The 24,780-nt window shown below is 39.0% G+C and overlaps 1 long non-coding RNA gene across 1 annotated transcript in view; it reads left to right on the forward strand.

Annotated features, from left to right (window-relative positions):
* LOC134166383 (uncharacterized) overlaps positions 1–24,780 on the forward strand; it is a 128,883-nt gene that overhangs the window by 87,955 nt on the left and 16,148 nt on the right. Inside the window, exon 2 of the long non-coding RNA XR_009965847.1 lies at positions 17,831–17,901. This is a non-coding gene — a long non-coding RNA (uncharacterized LOC134166383). The remainder of the gene's footprint in view (positions 1–17,830; positions 17,902–24,780) is intronic.

Genomic DNA, 24,780 nt, shown 5'->3' on the forward strand with positions numbered 1-24,780 from the left:
CCCTTGGCTTTTCCAAGCCATTTATCTCAGCAGTGCAGGCTATTATCAGGAAATAAACCCAGATCCAATTAGCTTTATCACTTAATTAAAGACATATTCTTAGATTTATGCTTTACTGACCTCACTGCTATTGAAATTAAATTATTTAACTTCTGAAAAAAAGCCTCTTCAAGTTCACACTTCCCCATTCATTTAACTGTGCTTTTTAATGCCAGTCAACCAGTTGTTCGACTGCAGAAATAATAACATGATAAACATGTTTGGGTAGATGCTACTTTACTCAGCTCTAGGGATTCGTTGATTCATTCTCTGCCTTTCTGTCTCTCAAACAGATCCACACAGACATTTCCTTCCTCCTTCCCTCCCACCCCCCTGCTACCTTTTGAAAGATAAAACCCACTCAGACAGAATGATAGAAAGAGGTTACTTGGAGAAAGCAGATGAAACCGTGAGGAGCTTGGGAGAGTCTTGCCTCTATTTAGAGACAGAATAACTGTGCTATTGTGTTTTGGTTTGGGTTTTGGTTTTATTTTTGCTTTCCTTTCTATCTATTTATTTTTATTTAAACATTTGTTTTAAGAACAGCCGGCTTTGTAGATGTGAGGCTTGGAAGGGATTGTTACTGCTCCAGTTTTTTGCTTAAGCTAAAGCTGACCACTACAGAGCCCAAACTCTAACCTTGATTTCTGGAGCCAGCTTCACAGGCAGTGCTTTTTTAGGCTTGTGTCCCAAGGAAATGAAGTTTGTTTCATTGCTTTCTCAATCCCGTCCTGTCTCTTCTCCACTTCCAAAGTAGTTTGAAATTAATTCCCCTGCTTAACTCAATCTGAAAATGAAGCTGAAGTCTCAAAGATCACTAAAAGTACAGTAACCTTCCTAATAGATATCCAGGGATAGGGCAAAATACCCCAAATAACGTTTCAGCAATCTCACCTAGCAGCTGCTGGCCGGCTGCTTAGCATGTGAGTAGGTGCTCTTGTTATTGTTGTATCTTAGGGAGGGTTTTTATTTGTTATGGTCAGTGAGGGAAGGTAGCTGTCAAGAAAGTTAAAAACAACCCCGAAAGCAGCGTTGTGACTTCTGTTGAGGGAACTAAACAGCTATGCTATAGCCCCAACCATTTTGTTCTCAGAGCCACTGCAATCAGTGTGGAAAAGCTGAGCATGCTGTGATGTGCTCGCCCCAGGAGATTTCAGGTTTTTGACGCTTGTTCATTTACTTTCATGTGTTATGCTTTATGTGAAACCCCTACTGTCTACTGGTGGGTGGGGAAAAGCAACTTGAACACAGTGTGAGGATTATACTTCCAGAACAGGCAATAAAGCATTTGCCTTTTAAGAGGGAAAAAAAATGATGGGTCTTTCCTCTTAGAAAGGTGTTTCACTCCCATTAGTCCATCAACAGGAGATAAGAGCTGATGACCTGATGTTCTCCCCTCCTTCTCTTTTAATTCCATAATTTAAATTATGCCTTTCTCTCATAGAACTTCTCATTCTTCCCAAGTTCTCTACCCATTTCTTCTTTCGTGTGTCTTTTATACAGGAGCTATGTGTTTATGGTGTTAGGGTATTGACTGTTTGCTCGCTTTGAAGTAAAGAATTCTTTCTCCAGAAATAGGTAGGAGCCTGGTAGGGAAGGTACATGTGTGTTGGTTGGGTCTATGTTATGGAGGGTTGGTTTTGTTTTGTTTCCTTCTGCAGGAAGAAAAGAGAGTTCAAAATGGGTTGAACTCAAAGTAGCTTTAGAGTATCTGGATACTGGGAAGTTCAGTGGAATGTTTTAAGAGAGCAACTTGCAATGGGCACTTGATAGGACTGAAGGTCAGAAGGAACCAAAGATAAAGAGATGTTTAGAATTCAGCTGGTGGGGTCCTGATTCCCCTTCAGGTATTTTCTACTGAGCAGTAGGATGAAAGGAGCTAGCATAATCAGGTTTCTGTAGGTAAGTGAGCTTATGAAGAGTAGAGTGCTCCTGGAGTTGTGGCTTATTTCATGGGAACCCTCAGCTTCCTCACAACGGACCCACTTAATTAGTTTTATTAAACTCTTACAGTTTTGCTGGGTTATTTCAGTCCATCTGTGTATTCATCGCGTCTTGTTGATGTGATGTGATTAATATTTTAGTTTCGGTGAGAGGGTTTGCTGAAGGTTTTGGGTGTCTATGTCCCACTTTATTGGGAGGCAGAGAAAAGGAATAATAAAAGTAAGCTATGCACAATTCTTCACTTAAAAACTGCTTTTTGAGATTTGCATTCCTAATTATCCTGGAAACATGGATGTACTCCAGGGCAGATTAGCATCTGCTAGTGAGAGTTTAGGAGAATTAACCCTGTCATGGTTGATTATAGAACGGTCTCTCAAATTCAGTCAAATTTGACAGACAATTTTTGTGCTTGTTGTTGTTGAAGCAGTGATTTTTAAGCGTGGATTAAGAGCCAGCAATGCCTGGCTTCTAATCCAGGCTGTCATGCTGTCCAGGCTTGACCTATTGCTCCTTCCTGTTGTACTCCTTTTCTCCTCCTTGGCATAGGAATGACACTACTTACCTTTCCTGACATGTGGTACTGTGGTCAATTAAGATTTGTAACCTCTCTGAAATCTTTGCTGAGAAGATTTGGGGAATCAAAACTGCTGTTTTTTTTCAGCTTTTCATGTAAAAACTCTGTGTTTCTTGTGTTTGAAAACCAGTACGTTATAGTCATCATTTCACTGAGCATTTCTGTCATCTTTTACACTGATTCAAATAGCTAAGATTTTTAGTTTCAATATCCTGACCAGATATTATGTTGGGCTTTGAGATCTACTAAGAAGGTAACTTCAAATTTAATTCATTTTTCTGAACACAATGGGAGAAAAGCTACGGTACTATGTTCTCTGTGTATTTTAAAAGGACATATTGCACAGCAAAAAAAGAGTATTTTTCCCAATTAAGTTAAATTAAAATCTAATTAAACAGTGCCGTGTCAGCTTGCAGTTTACTATGCTAAATCCTCCTCTTGTTTTTTTATTACAAATACTTCTATATTTGAACAATTTCAGCTCTCCTCCAGCTTTAAAACAGGTCCATTCTTGCACTGGAGCATATTTCATTACTTGCAATTGTACCCTGGTTGTTACAAGGTGTTCTTTCATCATTCAGGACTTCAAAATGTTTCTCTGTTCTGTCATCGGTGCCATAACCCACCTCTAGAAGGGTCAGCCCTTGGCGCTGTGGAAGCGGGAGCTATCTTCTTGGATTCCTTATTGTAGGTACTTTAGGAGAATGGTGACAAATAGGTGTTGCATGCAAATGCGCTGGCAAAGTAGGTGTTAGAGGAATAAATGAGGGAATAGCAAGCTGAGGTGAATAATTCACTGAGCAATTAGGAGAATCCGTGAGGGCTGAAAGATGAGTCAACACTGTGCACTGTTTCCCCCAGCCTTTGAAAGGAGCACCTGTGAGCCCTGGCTCCATTCCTGACCAGGTCATGTTTGTCCGGCTGCTACTCCATCCATCTTGCAGTTATTTAATCCAGTTTAGAAAAAGGAAGTGAAATGTTTTAGCTGGTTTCCTAAGGAAATGAGGCTTAAGCAGTCATTCGACATGCCAAACCTGACAGAGCTTTGTGGAAGTCAGCATCTGGGATCCGAAGAGAGACTAAATTAATGTCGACATTAGGAAAAAGCAAGGCAACGGTCATCAGGATGCAGAGGGCTGGACTGGTCAAAACATGTACTGTTCCTTGCCAAGCTAGTCAACAAGCCCAAGATATTATGCAGAAGTAATGGAAGGAAAGCTAGGAGTATTGAAAGGAAAACCAGGAGAGATGGAGCTGTGATTATGATAAACACAGAAAGGATGGGATAAGGCAGAGAACCATAATGTTAGGTTAGGAGATATAGAAAAGATCTAATGGTATTGTGGTAGGGATGACATACAAGACTTGAGACAGGAACAGAAAACAAACCTTCCACGGTTCCATGATTCTGAAACAATGTGTTTTTCTGTCCTGAGGCAGCATGAAAGAACAGGTGAATCAATATTAGGTGATGTTCCTGCATTTGTAGGGGAACTGAGAGGAAGAATTCCTTTTCAGTGATGCTAAGGCCTAGTTACTAGTCAATCTCTAAATAAGTGTGACATATGATGCAAACTTCCTCTCTATACCTGGAAAACTTAATAGCAATCTGCAGTTTTAGATCTCTCCATCTGAACTGTGGACTTGATCCCTTTTTTCCAAAGCGCCATCTGCTGCAGTGTACCATCATGATGTGCTCATTGCATCATTTCAGAAAGAAGAGGATTTGGCATGAGGCAGTGAGAGGAGATTGGGAAAGAATGCAAGAATGCATAGGGGGCCATGTGCAAGTCAAGTGCAATGAAATATGCTGCCCTGCTAATAGAGATGGTTTAAAGAAGAAGTGAAAACTCAGGGGTTCAAGTAGCAGAAATAGTCGATGTGAGATAGGTGAAGGGAAGATGAATGCTTATTGGATGGAGAGGAAGCAGGAGAGAGAATACTGGCAGCAAAGAAAAGCCTGAATTGGTAGTTGAGATAGGCTGCCAAGCACAGAGAAGCAGCCAGGGAGCAAGCCTGAGATTTTCGTTGTTCTGTTTTCCTCTGGGGTGACAGAAACAAATCTATTGAAGTCACAGAACATGTTTAAGTGCCTTTTGAATATTTTTCTGTTAATGACTCTCCTGGCAGTCCTTCAAAATCCATAAGCTTGCTGGTTTAAAGAGGTTGTTTTTTTTTTTTTAACACACTCTCCTTAATCACTTTCTTTTGTTCTCCTTCATAAAGGAAAAAAAAGAGGCATGAATAACAAACTCCTTGGTCTTTCTAAGGGGAAGAGGTTTGCCATCTGCACAGGTGATATGTTAATATAAAATGTGAATTCTTAGCTATGTGGTGGCACTGAACACCTTGGTAGGACCAGACCACTATGCACACTCCTACTGTTACAGAGAAATGAGAGTTTTTCCTTTCAGCTTTGTGTGTTTGGAGCAGACCTTGAAGCAGTTCACCATAAAAGCATGAGGGCCTTTTAAAAAGGGATATATTGTTGAGTAAAAAGGAATTAATAAACTAGAGGTGAAGTCCATGTGCAACCTATTAAATTATCCACGACTTAGCCTGTGTTCTCAAGTTTTACAGACCAACATGTCTAACCGTAGACACGCAAAGCAATCAGCAGGTCCCCAAACGTGTAATAACGTTCTTCATAGGGTTCTTCTTCTTGTTTGCACAGCTGCCAGATGGTGTATGCCATATCCCATTTCACCGCATTATTATTATTATTATTTCTGTCTAAAGGTTGGTGAGTGCTACAAGCCGGATGGGATATTTCACACTTGAAGCTCGTCTGTGAGTTTGATCCATATATTAACAAAGACTGAATTTTTGCAAAGTCCCAGGCTGTCCAAGAATTTTGTTTATGAAAAGTGCAAGTTCTCAATGGTCTTAATGCCTGTCTGTACAACTCCTAATAACCTTAGCCCAGTGCCTACCTTTCTCATCCTCACCTTCTAGTCAGGGTTCTTCTTTTCACAGCAAAAATACACTGTGATCATAGAATCAGAACAATTTGAGTTGGAAAGACCTTTAAAGATCATCTAGTCCAACCCCTCCTGCAGTAACAGGGACATCATCAGCTAGATCAGATTGCTCATCCAGCCACAAGCATTTTAAACTTGATCTTCACGTCTTCATACCTTAACACTATCCACTTTCTCCCTTACCTCTGAATTCTTTAATTGACCTCCCTGTGACTGCTATCTGCAGCTTTTGCCCTTTAGGTTCACCACGTATTCTCTCCAAACCGAATTCTTTCTTACATACTACACTGCAACTGCTTTTCACCCTTCTTGCCACCCCTGCATGTTTTCAGGCTAAATCTTTATCTTAGGAACCCACATCCAAGTAGTCATATCTTCTCATCTTTTCTTTGGTCTTGATAGCTGTTACTGTATTTGGCTCATTTGAAATGCTGTTGCTAAAATAACCCTGCTAGTGCATCACACTGGTTACATTAACTCCCTTTCTTCTTCATATCAGTGATTCACCTTTCATCTCCTTAGATGATTTCAGCCTCTGGCATGTACATGTTTTCTAAAATAAGTCCTCTTTCGTTGCCTACGTGCGTTGTGACATACCCAGTAGTAAATGTGCACTGGATCAGAGGCTAGGTCCGTGAGTACCTAAATGTCCAGTCCAGCTTTCCCAGGAATAAGCAGAGAACGAATGAGTTGTGCTGTGGAAATCAGCGTATGGATGTTGCTACCTTCTATTCCCGTCTGTGTTGTACCTGTTCTTTATGATCTTAGGGAATTCATTGTACATTTCTGTGCTTGTTTGCTCCCCTGCATAACCGAGAGAATTGTAATTTGCAATGCTGTGAAGCTAAGCTCAATTGTGTGCTATGAGTTGCTTCCACAGAACACTCACAAGCATGACAGAAAATCCCAAAAAGAAGGAATGGGCAATGTTTGCAGCTTTTCATAGATGATTTTCACAGTCTTTCCCTGGTGTGTGTGTGTGTGTTTGCTTTCACAGTCAAAAGCATTCTTGGCAAAGGTAATTTCTGAGTGAAGAGAACACCCCAGCTGTTTATCTATTATGCCTTTTGTCACCAGGGAGTCAAAAGTTAGATTCCACAATAAAGCAATCAGTTGCATAGAATTTGGCCTGCTCTAATGGCAAAGGAAGACAGCAGCTATTTAAAATATCTATTCAGCAGAATTAAAAAACCAAAAAGCTTTATGAAAGTATGTATCAGTTTTTGATCAGTTTTTTCATGATCAATGCTGTTGTTCATCCAACAGCTGAAGAAAACAACACTTTGTAAGAGTTAGAATAGAAAATAACAAAACATCTTAGCCTGAGCCTCTATTTTTCCATAGAGTAATGAAAAAAAAAAGGCAAAAAGTGAATTTGGAATGGGCTGAAGCTCATCTGTCAGCATGTAAGGCTGATTTCACCCATCTTCTATTTCTTGTACAGATGCATGTCACAGCCATTACTGTACTAAGAGCATCTTACTTCATCTGCTTGTTGTCATCAGATTTCAATAATTCTGCAAAGATGACATCTCCTTTGCATCCCATAGGACAAATAAGCACATGATTCCTTGCAATATAAGTGGTAATTCTTTTTAACAACTTATATACGGACAATGAAATGGCAGCACTGTTTAGCATACTTTACATGCAGTTTTAAAGTATAGGCTCATTTTTCATCTGGTGTCAATTCAGTTAACTTCAAAGTCATTCCAGCAGCTCTCCTGGGACTAGTCTTTAAATTCACATGTTGCATCCTCTTTTATGTTTATATAAGTGGCAGGATTGTACAGTCTGAGCCTCATGATATGAGGCAGAATTTAATAATCAGAGCTGTTGACTTTCCCACCTTCCCAGTACTTCAATTTCTAGATAAATGGGCCAAATTAATTAAATATAGTGCCTCAATCTGATCCAGAATTAAACGCCCCCAAAATCTTAATTCTGCTTTTCAGGACAATAAATGGCTCTGCATCAATGCAGAAACTTCTGTGGTTGTTTCTGCCATTTACTTGCAGATGTGTGTATTCAGCTTCAGACACTGATAGTTGTAGCCATGCTGGGCAAGGCTATGGGACAATTTAACGTGTAGAGTAGAAGATGGCATTAAATAGTGCAGAAACTCCTGAAAGAAGCAGGGATGAACAAGCCTTTCCATTTCCTTTATTTATTCCTTAGTCATGTGTTAATGCCAAATCTCATGGAGTTACAACTTTAGTTCTTCAAATTGTCAAGTGTTAGTAAGGGCTCAAGACCAGAGACAGCTCTGCATTTAGGGTTAAGGTTAAGGTATAGCTGCAGGATAAGCTGAAAGACCAACTTCTTCCCACTCTTTCCATCCTGGTTTTATTCATTTTGAATCACACGGTCATAGAAATGAAGATATATTTAGGCTGGTATATTGGGCATAAATGTCAAGGTGCTGGCAGCTGGAGGGTCTGCAGGGATGGCCTCTGTGTAGAGAACCTCTGTGCCGGACATGGCTGGCTTTGGTGTCCAGGCTATAGGACATGGCTGAGCCCATCAGCCATGTGTGCAACACCTCTGTAAAAACGTATGTTGGAAAGTAAAATCACTGTCAAGGACTGGGGGGAGTGTAAGAAACAGTCCTGAAAACACCCTTTGGAGAAGGAGATGAGGAGGGGCTCCAGATCTCTGTGTAGCGCATAGAGAGGACCACAGTGGAGCAGGAGGCTGCAGCCTCTGAGGAACCCTACACAGGAGCAGGTCAACATGCCCTGAGGAAACCAAACCAGAGGAAATGTTATTCCTGAAGGACTGGAGCCAGTGGAGAGGAACCAGGCTGCCCTGTTGAGGAGGGAGATTGAGAGAGCAACTGGATGGGAGGCTGGCAGCCAGCCATTGTAAGCCCATCTCAACTGGAAAAGACAGGCTGGTTCTGCTTTGTTCCTGTCCTTCAGTATTGCCAAACTGTCGTAGTGCATGAGTAGGAGAAACCAGATAGGTAAATATAAAAAATGATCAAGCTACTCAGGCTTGCTTGAGTGGTGAATTTAAACTAAAATACAACTTAACCCCTGGATTATGCCAAAAAAATAGCACAAATTAAAACCATAAATTATCCCCAAGTACCATTCAGGCTTATCTTGTTCAGCATTAGCACTGAAATGCACAGTCAGAACAGGCACAAATTGATTCATATTGTGTTTCTCTTTCCCCCAATCAATAGGAGTTCTATTCATTAAAGAAATATTACGTTAGCTTTCAGCTATTTTATAAGCCTATTTCTTCTGGGTCAGGATCCAGGTTTTAATTTAAAATCAGAGGAAGTAAAGAAACTATATGATGATGAATCTTTAAAAGGAATATCCACCTTAGCCCTGTTCAAGAGTCGTAGACTTGAATTGTCACTCCTAGTTTGCATGTTTGTAGTTATAGCTCTCTATAAATAGTAACCAAAATTGCAATTAATTCTTTGTGCTTGTATATTTTCCAGTTGTTTCCGTTGGAAAAATGCTTTGCCAGTGATCAAGGTGATCTATTGGGATGTGGAGCTCCTGTGGATACATGCTAATATCTGACTGGAGGAGGGAACCTAAAAGTAAGTTTTCATGGATGTTTTAGGAGGAACATCAGATATAGTATCCCCAGGCAGTAGGAAAGGGCAAGGGATTATGGAGCCACCTTGTCTCATAACTGTTATGATAGTGTGAAATGCCACAGGAACAGGGTGTAGGCCCATAAGGCAGTAATTCAGAGAGAGAAAGACCTCTTCTTTCACTCTGTAGTGCCTTATTTTCCAAAGCAGTGACATTTTTTCTTAGCAGATTGAACAATACTGCAGTACTTAGCAGTACTGTAACAGGTTTTATAGCACTGAGAAAGACTTAAATGATAGCTCATCATTAAAATAAGAAACTTTTCTTTGCCATGGAATTTTCCTTGAAAGTGATAGGAAAGATGGCAGATGAGCTTAATATGTACATGTGCTTGTGTGGCGATCACATTACCTGTAAGGATGGAGTGTTGAAGAGTTGTTTTCATAATTGAAACTATTATTTATCCCAATTTTGCCCAGATAAAATCTGGTAATGTAATACCAGCTATTCACTTACATGCAGAAAGCATCAGCCTGTTTGTAGTCAGGAGAACGTGCATCAGAATCACTTTTTCAGCTATTACCATCACACAGCACTGCGGTTTGATGGAGAGGTGCAGAAGGTAGTGCTGATATAAGAATATCTTTTTTTTTGTACAAGAAGAGATAATTCTGGTGTTTTGTGATACAAAAATTTCCCTGAATTATTGCAATATGCTATATAATGTACTGAAAATATCAGGAAGTTCCCTCTGAAGTTGGTGTGAAAGGAGCTGCATATTCCTTCAAAGTACTGAATGAAAGTAATTTAATAGAGAGAATTAAACAAAACAAAACACAGGTAAAAGCTGTTTAATAAACTGCTGCACTTATGAAGATTACACATTCTTTGTTGTCATGATGCAGGATATTCAGATGGAGGCTTCCTACTACATATTTACACAATCAACACCTTTAGATTTGAGAAAGAAGGAAAAAACCCCAGTTTTAGAGGTTTTTCTATAACTTGTTTTTCTTGGCAAATCTGCTGTTCCTGACCAGTCTCTTTGACATGCAAGTTTAAGTGTAAGTTGCATGAATTGAGTTTACAGATACATCGAAACAAAATCTCCCTTTCCAACATTAATAGGTCAGGTTTGTGATTCCAAACTAGTCTGAAACTAAGCTTGGAACTGTTCTTTCACGTTCTTAGAGCACTCAAAATGTCAATAAATCTCAGCAGGCTAAAGCAAAGTAAAAATTTTATGTATTTCAATGATTAAGTCACCTATATGCAATTTATCACTCTTTCGATGGAATCTAATGGTTGTGACTGCAAACGAACTTCAGACAGAGAACTTGTTTTACTGGAACTTGATGATCTTAAGGTCCTTTCCAGCCCTAACTGTTCTATGACTCTATAAAAACTACGTGATTCACTTAGCCAGCATGTGTCTTGTTAAGGAAAGAAAATCTTACTGTTTAGAAGAAGGCAGACATACTTACTTTGAAGCATTATTTAACAGTTGAAAAATCTGTTCTATTTTTTATATATATATATTATTTTATAATCAGGAACATTTCCAACTGGTATAGTAAGTATGGGTAGCTCAGTCTGTGGCATAAACATGGCTTTAAAACATATAGTTACTGAGAATTATTATAGTGAAATGCGATACTAAGCCTTGAGGGTAAGCACTATAAAAACCGGTAAAAAGCAGGAAGTCTTTAATTTTTCATTTGGCATTTAGACACCAAAGATGTGATGCTTTTGCTGCACCTTGAATGCTACAAAGAAAAAGAGCAGAGCTCTACTTTGCCCTGCTGGACAGGGCAAGATTCACTGATCAGGAATTACGCATGTTGTTTGCGTTGCAAGGTCTGTAATGTTTAGAGAGCTATTGCCAATGAGTGTCTGAAAAGAATTAATTCCTGAAGGTAGAGTACTTAACACAATCTCAACTGTGACATGCAACGACAACAGTGTACTTCAATTTTGCGCTTTTGGGCACAGTTTGGGATCCTTTTTTCCTGCCTCTTTCCCCACATTTCAAAGCACTGCTTATAAAAACAAAGAACATATCTTCCTACTTTCTTTTTCTTCTTCTCTCTCCTTCAAGGTGCAATGGTTTCTAGTCACTCTGTAATTTAGATAGCCGTTTTCCAGCCTGACTGAAGAATGTCTGTTTCTGAGCACATTAATATCTTTTTGAAAGTGTGAGAATCCTGGCATCTTACTTGATGAAGCTTGTATCTCCCAATTATGAAATTCTGAGAGCTTGTTTGTTGCTTTACATGCTCTATCTTTTATAGCAGTGATATGTATCCCTTTTCAGAGATTTGAGTTTGTGAACGCTGCTTTTTCATAAGCACTGATTCCTCCTTTCCCCCTTTAAGTCTTTGTTCCCCTTTTTCTCTCTTTCCCCCCTTCATTCATGTTTTCTTTCTCCCCTTTCTTTTTCTTTCTCCCTTTTCCATTACCACAAAAGTAACTAAAACGACTCATAATACACAACACAGTTGACACTCTGTAAAACAGTCTCTTAGATAATCTGCCAAAGAGAGAAGAGAAACTGCACTACAATTCCCTTACCACAGGTACATGCAGAATGGTAGTCAATAACTAGTTTCTTGGTTATCATTCTTAGAGGCTGTTTTCTCCCACTGTGTTATGCAGTCTTAGCAGCCAAAAGGAGGAAAATCCTGGTCAGACTGAAGATGAATTGTCTGAAACAAATCACCACTCATTTTTAAAAGTGAATGTATGTAAATTTACTGCTCTTCTAAAGCTTGAAAGCTGATTATTTGATGGCAATGCACAGCATAAGTGCCTGATTCACCTACCGATTCTTCACTGACCTTTCGACTTTCTTACTGCTGGGGGAACACAAATTCTGTGATCCTGTCTTCATGCTGTTTCTTTTTGTCATTACCCATGATTCATCTTCCGTGTCTCTTGTCAAATTTGAGTTATTTTTAATCCTTTGCTGGGCCTCCCTAAAGGCATTATATCATATCTCTTGACACTGCACATGATCTCTCGGTCCCTATTGTCCTACCCTATTCAGATTCCTTGTGTTTATTTCCTACCCCTGACACAGTTCCAGCTATTATCCCTCTTTTTTAATACATCCGTGAATTTGGACAACACACAGCCGCTTTCGTTTTTCCACACAATTTGTATGAACCCATTGAACAGAATCAGTCCCGGTAACAAATCCTTCAGGACTTCTGTTGTTATCTTGTCATTTGCAGCAGATTGTTCTGGGACACAATTTTATAGCAAAATAGAGTTTAGCTGTTTTACTTTAACCTCTCACTTTATTAGCTCGAAAAAGAGCTAGAGAAGTTTGCAACTCTTCTCGCTACTTGGATTAACCATTTCTGCACTTTTAAAACGCAGATTGTGCTTAAAAACAGCACAGAGCTGTTGTGCTAGGTTGTGGTTTTAATTATTTGTTAAGTATATTATAATATGGTAACTTATACAGGGGTTGCTGACCACTGTGTCTATGTGTTTACTCAAGAAATACAGTATTTGTAAGGCTTCTTGCTCTGCAGGGAAACACTTTTTGCACACTGGTGTCACTACTGAATCCAAATTGCAATATCTAAGTGAAAGGAGATTCAAACCTGTTTGCATTTATCCAAGAAACAAAGCGAGGGTGGAATTAAGCTGAAGCTTATTTTGTTTTGGTTTGTTGTTTTGTTTTTCCCCTTGTAATAGTCAAACTCTTTCTGCTAAAAATTGCAACAATTTGGTCAATTCTACTTAAAGTTATGTTCATAAACCTCAAGATTTTAGAATATAATCTCATCTTTAAAAGAACCGGTGTTTTCAAAAACAGGAAAGGCACAGTTTAAACATCCAAGCAATTGTAATTCTACTGTGTCACGACTTTTCAGTCCTACTTCCATGTAAATTATTGTTTTCAGGATGTAGAAAATGATATACAAGTGGTAGAGTTGCTGACATTCTTGCATACGTTTTAGAAGTCACTTTCAGCGATGTTTAGGATTGGCTTAACTCACATAGAAATCAGAAAATGGAACTGAAAAAATAAAAGCTACTTTGGTGCTTCTGGCGTCTCTACACAGAAATTGTATCTTCTTTCATTAATACTGAATTTGATTTATGAAATCTAAATGTATAATAGTAAATTACTGTTTTCAATAGGAATTAGCATTTAAAGAGCTGTGAAAAGTATATATTGCAGTTCAGTGGAAGCTGCATGGCTGTGAAGAAAGTCACATTTTCCAAGTACCCATATAGAATTACATTCAGTATGCCTGGATGTGAGGCTGCACCAGTGTGTTGAACTGGCATGCTAATATATTTGGTGTTTGTTGTTATATTTCTTTGCAATATCCAGAAAATTAGGTAAAGATTAAATTTATGTAATAAAGCTGCATGATTTTAGTTTGTTTTTTGGTTTGTTTTTTTTTAATTTCAAGAATGTGAATTAAAGCTCTCTCTGTAGTGGGATAACTATGAAATGTAAACTTAGGAAAAATCATGCAGAGGATGAGACAAGGCTATTAGTTTTGAAGTGCCATGGGTTATTCAAAGTAACCTAAAGCCTTTATGTGCACCTTTCAGGTGTGCATAAAGTCTTTGCCATCTCATTTCACCTAACATGAACACCACTAGGTATTGTCCATGGTGGTACTCCGCACTGACTGACTCTATAGTGCTCTTTGGATTACATACTGTTCCCAGAGGCTAAATAAAGCCTGAGACTAAATTGCTTCTTTTGCCGAGGACTAAACTAATGCTAGATGCTGAAAGGGGCAGTTCAGAAACCTCGTGGGCTGCATGACCTAGTATCCAATCCAAGGGCTCAGTCTCAGCCCTGACAGCTTCTTGTTAGGTCTCCTCAACTGGAGATGGTCAATTGGTTATTAAACTGCTAAAACCTCCAGCTTCTGTGTACTTCTGTGCAAGAAAAATGTTAAACTCTAAAAAGCAGGGTTCATATCTTGTTTTTCTAGGTTAATTTAAAATGCCAAACAGTCAACAGTCTTTGGTAAACACATCAGATTCAGTGTAGATCTGGCTCTTTTTTATGAGGAAGGGCTGTCCAAGGAAAGCTTGTTTTGCTGTTGTGGGTGGCAATGCTTTTGTGACATTGAATTCAAAACTCAGGCCTGAGTTTCATATATATTCATGTAATATCCTGTCTATCTCTCTAGTTCAGCCAGTTAGTGGCTTATTTGGACATCTAGCCCATTATATATTCAGGAACAAATTATTTTACTTTGTAAAGATAAAAGTTCACCTTTTCAAGACATCCTTATGTTTTCAAAACACCCATGGATAAAAAGAAGTTAAAACAAAACAGAAATGATATTTGCAAGGGTTATGATCAGCAGGGATAGGTAGGCTAGGGCTGTATTGTTTCCAACCTGCTGTGTGGACTATTTCTGCAGTCTTTGGCCATTACAAGAATGGGAGGTGATGTAGCAAAGGAGAGACTGGACATTTATGTTCACGGATGTGCTTATCTCTCCAAATCAATTGAGTTAGAAGAAAAGGAATGAGAAAGATTTGATGATTAAATACCTTCCAAACTAGTGGAAAACACATAAACTTGTCAGTAGTAGTTGAACAAATTAATGAAAGGATTTCCAGCCACCAGCCAAGCAATAGGCAGTAATAAGTTTCTTTCTTAGTAAGAGGCTTGTGGGTAGAACATCATTTTAATTTCTTGGAGTGTTTCTCAATCATATAAATTTCTAGATGAGTATGTCTTAATGTTGCTGGTTCACATGCCCTGCCACTAGTAGATTATGAGTATTAGAGCTTGATAAATAGTCATCTGGCCTTATCTGCTCCTTTCTTTCGCTCTCTTGGAAAGCTTGTTTAGTTTTATCTTACACCTTTCCTAGTTTAGAGCTGATAAATACTTAACATTGAAATTATATAAACAGTGTCAATGTTTTTAATGTTTTTCAAAGCTAAAATGTGCCTGACCTGATCTTATTTCACTTTTTCAGAAAATAAACAGGATGCAATAGATTTTTACTATCTTCTGTTCCAAAACTCTGTCAGATTAGCTGCAAAATAACTTTTGTTTGACAATGTTGTATAAATACTTTTTTCTTGAATGGTGGTGATACCAAAAGACTTAAGACCAAAGGCTTTGAAGTATTGTCCAATTGTTTCAGTATATACTGCGTTAAGAAATGTTTTAACTTTTGTAGCTTTGAAGGGTGTCTTAACATTAAGCAAAAGCTGGTGTGTTTCTGCACCACATGGAAATGAAGAAATATCCAAAAGCACTTTTCCTTTCTGATAGTTTTTATTGGGTGATATTGAGTAACCGCTTCAAGATGAAACCCCTGCATTTGTGTATTTGCGTAGATCTTAGTTCCAGCCTAACTGGGGCTTAAGGAATTAGTGTAGAACAAAACAACTGCTGAATTTTGGGGAAAAGGAGCAGTGTTTTAAACCACACTTTTGTGAATATAGAAGAAAAATGCATTAGTGTAAGAAAGGATGGGTTACATTGGTTCCTTTTTACAAAACACAAGACAAGTGGGGTTTGTTGGTTTTCTTTTTCCCGGAAAATACTATCCAAAAAAGCAGACAAAATTCAGAAAGAAGAAAATCGAAACATATCTTGATATAATTTCTTTTATTGGATTCAGTGGCAGAAAAAAAAATAGATAGAAAAAACTAGATGTGAAATGTAAAAAAAAGAAAAGCCTTCAAGAAGTCTTTGGGAAAAAAAAACAACTGAGTTTTCATCTTAAAAAGAAAATCTTTAAAATATCCTTTGAATTAAAACACATTGTCTGATCCTACTAGATCAGTAGTTTTAATAAGATTGTCCATTTTGAACTCTGCTAATAGTTCATAAGATTTCTTACTGGTGTGGTATAGTGGTTATGTTGCATTGTATTGAAATACTTGCAATATTCCATTCCGGTGGTTTTCATTTATTCCTGTGTTTGCAAGAGTAGGTACAGTTTCAGGATGGGAAGTGATTGGGTCTTTAGCCTATGTAAAGAACTTCAGAAGAAAACCACTGAGTAGGACCTATCCTTTTAATTTCATCACTTTTTGCAAGAGGAGAACTCTGGAAGAGAAGCCTGAGGGTTAAAGACTGTGACAAATGCCTTTAGATATTAACCTGCCTTTCAGTCAGTACATGCTCTGTGGTTGTTGTCTTCTTGCCTTAAGATGCCTTTCATCTGTGTGGATTTTTATCTCGACCTTTACCAAAACGGAGCACAAGGTTGACAGTTTTAAGTAGCATTTTGGTGTGTTAAGAAAGTGTTGAACTTGAAAAGAGGCTTTTTGAGTGAACAATTGAAATGTGATGAAATTTCATGTAATTGGTCAATGATAAGTGAAAAGTTCACCTTTTAAACCTTTCTTATGTTTTCCAGTAGTCTCCCTACTCAAAAGCCAAAAATAAATTATTATTATTATCATCATAGTGTGGGATGATAGATATTCTAATGATAGGAAAAGAATTTTGTATGGCAAGCAGAACAAAAGCAGGAGCAAAAGTACTATTGTGCTTTTGTTGGATAAAGTTCAAAAGAAGTGATAATATTCCTAGATTACAAGCATTCAGTAACAGCAAAGAATACATTCTTTGCATACGGATACATATATATAATATAAATAATTTATTCTTTCTTCTCAAATATTCTTCTTAAAAAATTGTGCAACCTTTATTTCTCTGAAGCATCTGAAAGTATTTATTGTATACTGTATATTGACTTTTGACATCCATATTTATCATGTGTTATACATATTGACATTTATATTTATTGCATATTGCATATATATTGACAGTATTTATTGTTTCCTTTTTATTTTTTTCATTTCCAGAAGTGCTCTGAAATTCAGCTTAAATGGAGTTTTTCTTGCTGATTCAATATCATTTTGACCTAAAAATACCTATGTGGCATGGTAGACAGTGCCAAATGATTCAGAATTACTCAATCTTGTCTCGCACAAAAGCCAGCGATCATGTCATGCACAGATACAAATCGCAGACAATATAAACTAGAGCTTTGCATGCTGTTTGGTTCCTCTGTGTCTGCTTTCTCATCCTTTTCCAAATATCCACAGGAGACTCAAAGAGCAGGTAGCCCCTGGACACGTGAATTTCAGTGGAATCAGATTTTGTGGAAGGACATAGAAATCAGTGGGAAAATAAGCCAAAGGGAAAAATTTTGGTTTATATTCTGGAATATCTGTGGAGTACAATTTTTATCTTTCCTAGGGGCTTTCCCTTTGAAATTAAACTGGTCAGTCTGGTTGAAAGGCCCAGGTTTTCTTTTTCTTGTCTGTGTAGATTTGACATCATGACAGCCCTGAGTCCTTTCAAAGAGAGGGGAAGGGGTATTGCCAGAAGGCGGCCCAGCACATACATCTCCACTATGCTGACTGGCTTGTCAGGGAAAATAAGACATAAAAAGAACTAGAAGAGGGGAATAAAACACAGCATTAGGGCAATGTCTTCAGAAATGTGGAGCACCTCCCATGCCAGCCCATGGATGCTATCAGTAATAATGATGCCATCACAGTGGGGTGGAAACGCAACACGAGGTCTCTGCCTGGGGCCATGAGAGATGTCTGAAGAAATCTCTCTCCACAAGAGCTGCTGACTTTTGTTTACTTTTAACCTGTTTCCTGGCTTCCAGGCTGGCATCGGTTGCACTCCTGGATGGGCTGTCCTTTCTTTCCACAGTTAATATTTTGATGAGACCCAAGCAAACACTCTGTTTTTGCAGAATAACTGTGCAGAAGAGGCGGATGAGAGTGCCTTTGCCAGTACTGCACTTTTTGGGTGCTCTTCTTTCAGGTGGGCACTGGGTTTAGAGGACTATTTTGGTTTCTAGCTCTTTTCGAGTTTCGAAGTCTACTTATTTCAAATGCAGACGTATTGCTTTGCCCTAGGTTCCTCACTCAACTTGACTGAAGCACAATGTCTCCATCTCCAACATCCTTTGAAGTATACCCTTTTAATGTGAATGGGCTGCTTCTAGGGGAAGACTTAATTGCCTTTCTCTTTCTGCTCCTTTTTTTTTGTAAAGGGATAGCTATCCTTTTGATTTTGCTGCCTTTGGATGCTTCAGGCGACTGAGTAAGGACATTTGAAATGTGTTGACATTTCAGATGGATCCCTGACAGCCTTTCATGGTTACTAATGTCAAGCTGTGGTTTTACACAGTGGCCTTCATCAAGTTGCTTTGTAAAACCTGCATTGTCATATGAATTGTTCTCCCAGTATTTTGTACTTTAAGCAGACATAAGGATGCACGGAGAAGTAACTAAATAGGATCTGTGTGCATCGAGATTATGAAAGATGAGACTGAAGGAAGAGGGAGATGCCTTGTCTATGGAGAACGTCCTGCTGGCATAGAACTAGTTTAGAAGGGCAGCTTTCTGCTCCTTCCTGCTCTGCATCGAGAAACACACAGGTGTTTCTATGCTGTGTGGTCCCGTCACTTTGGGCAAGATGGGGTCTGATGTTCAGTGTTCAGCAAACAGTGTATGTAATAGGTGAACTGGTTTCTATCTGTTCCTGAGCTGACTTGATTTTGGCCAGGATAAGGTGTTGCATAATTTATCCTTTCCCTTATACAGGGAAACCAACGTGCCACTTCCTTGGACCTCATGATTTGATCCAGTGTCTTTATGGTGGCCTTTCAAGTCTCTTGGTACAGGCAAACTGCTAATATGACAAGTTATATTTGCTGTTCCTGTAGATAGTGCTGTCTAAAGACAGTAGTAGCTTGTAAGTATCAGAAGTAGTAAAACAATTAAATTGCAAAGCACTTTACACTCTTCTTTTGCCACTTACAGTCCCTCTTGCATAGATGGCTCTGATGATGGGGACCAAAATGCTCTTTGGAAAGCCTTTTTATTAACAAAATTGACTACAACTTCCTCAGGTCTTTGTGCAAAAGATTGTCTGGGCAGACCCAGTCATATCTAAGTGGATTCAGTGGCAACATTACTTTTTCAGGGGTATTAGGTGTGCTCGTACTCAATAAAGTATGTTTCCCCATTCAACAGGGGAAACAAAAATACATTTCAGAATAGGGAGAAATGGTGAGCGAATGTAAGTGGAACCTTGATGGTGCCTGATCTTGCAAACATTGCACAATGAGATTCAGAATCATTCATGAGATTCATTCATTCCTCAGATTCATAGGTAGTATGAGATTAGAATCCCTATAACCGGTCCTTCCTCCCTGCCACCAATCCCTAAAATTGTAAATGAGGTGTCAAGGATCAGGTGTTGCTCTGCCGTGTATGCCTTGTGTTGGTGCATCCATGCTGCATCTCCCTCGGTCTCCTTTGTTGCTGGTGTTGATAGCAGTTCCCTGCTGCCACACAGGTTGTGCCTTTATTTATCTGCAGTGCAGGGGATTACCCAATGAGAGCACCCATGCTTGCTTTAAAAGGTTCTTTTTTGTTTTTCTTTTCTTCTCCTTTTGGGAAATCCCACTCCATCACTAAACAGAGTCATTGGAAGGCACCTGCCTGCTGTACATGACATGTGTCTGACAGCCGAGAAAGAAATGAATTAACGGTGAGCTGGGTTGTGGTTCTTTCTGTTATAAGCTTGTTTTAAGCAATCACCTTGTCAGTGTTTACCCTTTTTCCTGCTCCTGAAGGCAGATGAATGTGCTGGCCAACATCACTCAAATCTATCAGGAGCAGCAAGCTCCAAAGGGAAGTGGTTCCTGGGTAAGGGTGCTGCTCCATGGAGCGTGTCACCAGCCAGCGGCACCTCTGTATCTCCTCAGGGCATCTTCCTCCTCGAGGAAGAGGAGGGAGGATAGGAGCAGGGGCCTTCCTTGGGGAGTATGGGAAGGGGGTTGCAGTGAGCACAGGATGCAGGAGGGGACTGTTTCAATAGCAGGTCACAGGGAAGGGGAGTCACAGGACACTTTGTTTGCTTGTTTACACTTATATTTCTTGTGGAATCACTGTTTTGGTTTTTAATGGCGTGTGAGGAATACTGCCAAAAATGGAAAACATTCATTAGAATTTTTAATGAAGCCGATTGTACCTCTTTTCCATTTAATTTCCATGAATATTCTACAGAATATAAAGGGAATATTCACTGGAGCAATAAATGTTATGCTAATTCTGTGGCACAGAAATGGGAAGTGAGTTTTGAATTCATAATTGTATCTGTAATGATAACCTATTTTATACGGTACCCATCCAAAACCATGCTTCATTTGCATTGAAGTCAGACTTGAGTGTCTTTCTAGACTTCAGAGTATGTACACAGCTTCTGCACAATGAGTGCATGGGCAACAAATCTAAACCACACTGAGCAAGACGGTGCTCAACCCAAGTATTACAAATTTTAGGGGAAAAAAAACCCAAACTAAACCTTAAATCCAGACAAGCAGGGACCTGTCCTGGTTCCATGAGATTTTTCACTATTCTTGAGCTAATCCCAAACAGTGGAACAATACTAGGAACGGCAATTTGTTGATAGGGTTTGTTTTTTTCAACCAAGTCTTTACTCTTCACAAGGATAGTACTTCCAGACATTACAGCTGTGGAATATTTCCTTTTACCACCAAGTCCAGCATGAAAGCCATCAAACAGGGCAAAAAGAAGGAAAAGGTGTAATAAAACGGAAGGCATCATGCACTTAATCCCCACACATAACGGATTTAGAACAATGATCCTGACTAAGCTCATACAAGTTAGATTTGAGTCTTTTTGAAAGTTAGTATTAAGAATTGTTTTTATATAATATCACATTATTTTCTCCATATACTTTATATAATGTTACCTAATGGGATTTGCCTCTAATGATTGCAATAAATGTTTTCCTTCGTTTCGACAATCAGTTTTCAGTTCTTTGTAGGTAGCCATGTATCTCTGATAACTATCAGAGTAGGTAGGTAGCCATGTATCTCTGATAACTATCAGAGATAGATCGCTGCCTCTCTTATCCATGTGAGTTGCCTTACTGACTTGCATAAATATATTTAAATGGGTAAGGAATTGTGCTCCTAAAGGTTACTCTTTGTAAACCTGTCCTGATTTTTGTTACTGTCTTGGACAAGAGGATATTTTTTCCATGAAATCTTGCATTATTTGTTTTCATAGAATGAGGGAATTGTTAGGGTGGTAAAAAAAACCTTAAAATCATCCAGTTCCATCTCTAAATGTAAGGTGAAGTGTGACACAAAATGTTTTATGAGCTTGGTGATGAGAGTTTGCCTCTTCTTAGGATTTTCCTGCTACTGCTGAATTGTCAATAAATCATCTGGACCTATTTATATAACGCTATTAGCAAGCACTTATTTTTACAGTAGAGGACAGGCCATTATCTTCTAAACGACTGTTTTATAATAAGTTCTTTCTGCTTTTCTTGTCAGATTTTTTCTTTTTAATTGAACAGAATTTTAATTAATGCTAAGTTTTGGGGCATCCTCTGTGATTGTTTTAAAGCGATTTTAACTCTTTTTAAGCCATTTGACAAAGTTTTTCCTCTGAGGCTTTTTTGGCCTGCGAGGCCTCCTTCAGTGCAGACAGGTATTTTGACACTGTGTGTTTTAGCGTGGATGATTTTAATTTTAAATCGATGCTGCCTTTTATTTTAATTCCGTTTAAGCCTCTTGCAAGCACCATAATTTAAAGTGAATAGGCACTTTGAAACCTGGAATAAGTGTCCAGAGAGGATAATTTCAGAATCCCTTGCATATATCCATTAAAATGCATACTTTGTTACACTGAAGGTCTTTTCCTTTGTGGAAAGGAAGCAGTCTGCAATTTACAGGCTGCAAGGTTTTATTTTAGTGCAATAAAATCTCAATTGCATATGAGACCAACATATCGAAGCTTCCATACCAGAAGAGCTTAATTGTAATTTTTCTTCCCTTTCAATGAAAATGCAAATCGATAAATAGTATTTAATTATTTCATGTCTATAGCTAAGGTGATTTAGCACTTTATGACATCTGATTTGTGTTCTGTGGCTGGTGGGGTAGTTCTAAGGCGCAGTTGATTGATACGCTCCCCTTTCGCCTTTTGAGACCTCAGTTTGATCCTGGCATAGGTCACGCTGGAAATTAGTTTCGATGGGCATGTTTTGCTCTTTAATTCATGTTTGTCCACATCATAAACCCATCGAGCAATGCGAGGCAGTTAACAGTCAACGCCACAGACAAGAGGATGACCAGATGGGTAGACAGGATTTTGAAGGGTAATTTGTGTCCCTCAGCAAAATTGTGATTTGGAGCAGCTGAGCTCAGCTTTGTCTGAATTCCTGGCTCTGACTCGTCTCTCAGTTACTTAGTTGATCCATAGAGACCAAATGCATATACCTGAAAATATGGTTTTCCCAGTTGTCTTCCTGTAACTCTTGACAAGTTTTAAGGACCTAAGGCAAGTTCTAGAATGGGCATTTTGATATAACCTGGCAATGTCCGTTTGAGAGCATTTCTTGTTGATTATTTGAACTTTAAAGTCACAGTGACAAAATAAATCCAACCATACCATTAGCCAGCGTTCTCAGAGGTGACACTGCTGTGTTCCCTGGGCAGCCTCGTGATTCCATCCCTGGTTAAGCAAGAATCCCTGAGGGTAAAGCTCAGCAGCGAATCCAGAGCTCCACGACAGCAGCAGTGCCTCTCTGTGTCTCGAGAGCAGGTAAGAGCTTTATTGTTTCACACACTCTGTATACAACTTCATCATGCAAAACCCCCTATTTCTCATAAACTAACTGCCCGCTGAGCAGTAAAAAGGAAAAGCTAAGTGGAAACCGGTAGGGATCTGTCTGCAAGAGGCACTTGTGCCACTTACACATGCAGGTGCAATAGCCTCATCAGCTGCAGTACCTCTGTTTCACACCGAGCCTGCTTGCGTGAATAGGGTTTCCAGGATTAGTTGCTAGGCCTTTTATTTAGCTTTTCAAAGCATGGCTGTATTTCTGGCATGACCATAGTGTAATCACAGGGAATAATTTTGATGGATAGCAGAGGAGGAGAGAGAGAGATGCTCACTGAGCCCAGCTGATGCGTATAGGGTCATTTATGTCTTGTCGATAAACATATGAAGTACAAGAAAAGACCCCTGGGAAGCCAGTGACACTAATGGAAAAGTTAAGTGTGAGACTGTACAGCAGGACTAGGTGCCTTTTATTCAGAGTTGTTATTAATTTAGGCAAAGCAATTGAGAGCTGTCAGGAGTGTAACCTCTGTGTTCACCTCTGTAAATTATCATAGCCTCTATCACCTTAATAACAGGAATTCAGATCAGAGCATTTGTCTTAGAGGTGAGGCTCAGCTTACCTGTGATTTGAAAGGAAACAATTAATTGTTGTTCTTGAATAAGTTTCTTTTTCACTATTGCTTTATAATAAGCTTCTTTGCCGCTTTGTTAGAAGCTCATCTTGAAAGTGGTACAAGGTGAAGAAGTGAGGCTGTATCAGATGTAACCCGTTGAGTAACACGTGTTAGCTCCGTCTAACTAAATGATGCATTGCCATGAGAAGAAACATAGTGTAAGTTCCAAATATTCACACTGATTTTTGATACTATAAGGAAAGGTTAGCACTAGAAGTGGTGAATTTTTGGTCTCATTTCCAGTTAGACTTGTGTACCAGCTGCAACGTGTCATAGTTGCAAAGCTTCTCCTTTAAAAGAGAGCATTCATCTCCCTGATGAGAATTGCAACCTGAAGAGAGCATTCTGATTCACTGGTCCCAAATGTCACCTCCCTGACCTCACAAAATAGACTTTTCAGCTTTTGTGTATCACCTCCTGCCTTCTCTGTACCCTCTGTGCTCTCATTGCGTCCCCTTCCACACTGAGATTTGATTCAGTGAGCTGGATTGTGACAGAGAAATCTCATGTTAGCCTCTCTTCTAGGGAGACTGGCAAAAGCATTGTGATAGATAAGCTTTCTTTTGAAGTTTGAAATAGCCTTGTATATACCTGCTTTTTTTCTTGTGATTCTGCACCTATTGGGTAGGGCAGAATGCAGCTGAACAGCTGGGGCATCTGTTTCATGGTAGTTTTAAACTCTGCCATGGAGAAGCAGAAGTGACTTCATGTAATGTTAAAGAACAGCTAGGTCTCTTTCCTTTTCCTTATCTAAGGAAACATAACTCATTCTGTGCCTATGTCCCTAATTAGCAACACTTACAAGCCTTGACCTTTCAACAGAGAGCTCAGCTTCATCTATGCAGAATTGCCCCTATAATGTAGCTGTGCATAATAATAAAAACAATTTAAACCACATTAAACATTAAAAAAAACCCACTTAAAAGCTTAGACCCAGACTTTTCCATATTTATTCATGTTGAGCAGTAATTTACTCTCGTAATAGTCCCAGTGAGACTGCAGCAAGATACTGTGCACTGCAAGTAAGGGAGGCAGAGCACTGCTTAATAAATAAGCAGTTGTGTCTTTCTGATTTGTTAGCTTATAGCTCAACAGTCTTTGTGTCCAGTGTATGATTTCTTTCCCCAGACCAGCCTAGTTCCAACAGCCTTCTTCCATCACGTTATTGTACATATGCTCCTTTAGCTTATTTTGTCTGATTCTCTCATAACCTGAAAAAAAAAAGATAGAAATTAAAGCTGGAGTCTGCTGCTTTTATCCAGACTGGTGCCACTGTCAGGGAAGACTGAAAATGTTTCTTTTCCAAGTGACTATGTAGGCATGCCCACTCTTGTGGCAGATTTCTGGCAGAGAAG

The sequence above is a fragment of the Pezoporus occidentalis genome, unplaced genomic scaffold, assembly GCF_034315485.1.
Source record: "Pezoporus occidentalis ecotype Australia unplaced genomic scaffold, CSIRO_AGI_Poc_V1 ctg26, whole genome shotgun sequence".
NCBI classification, from domain to species: domain Eukaryota; kingdom Metazoa; phylum Chordata; class Aves; order Psittaciformes; family Psittacidae; genus Pezoporus; species Pezoporus occidentalis.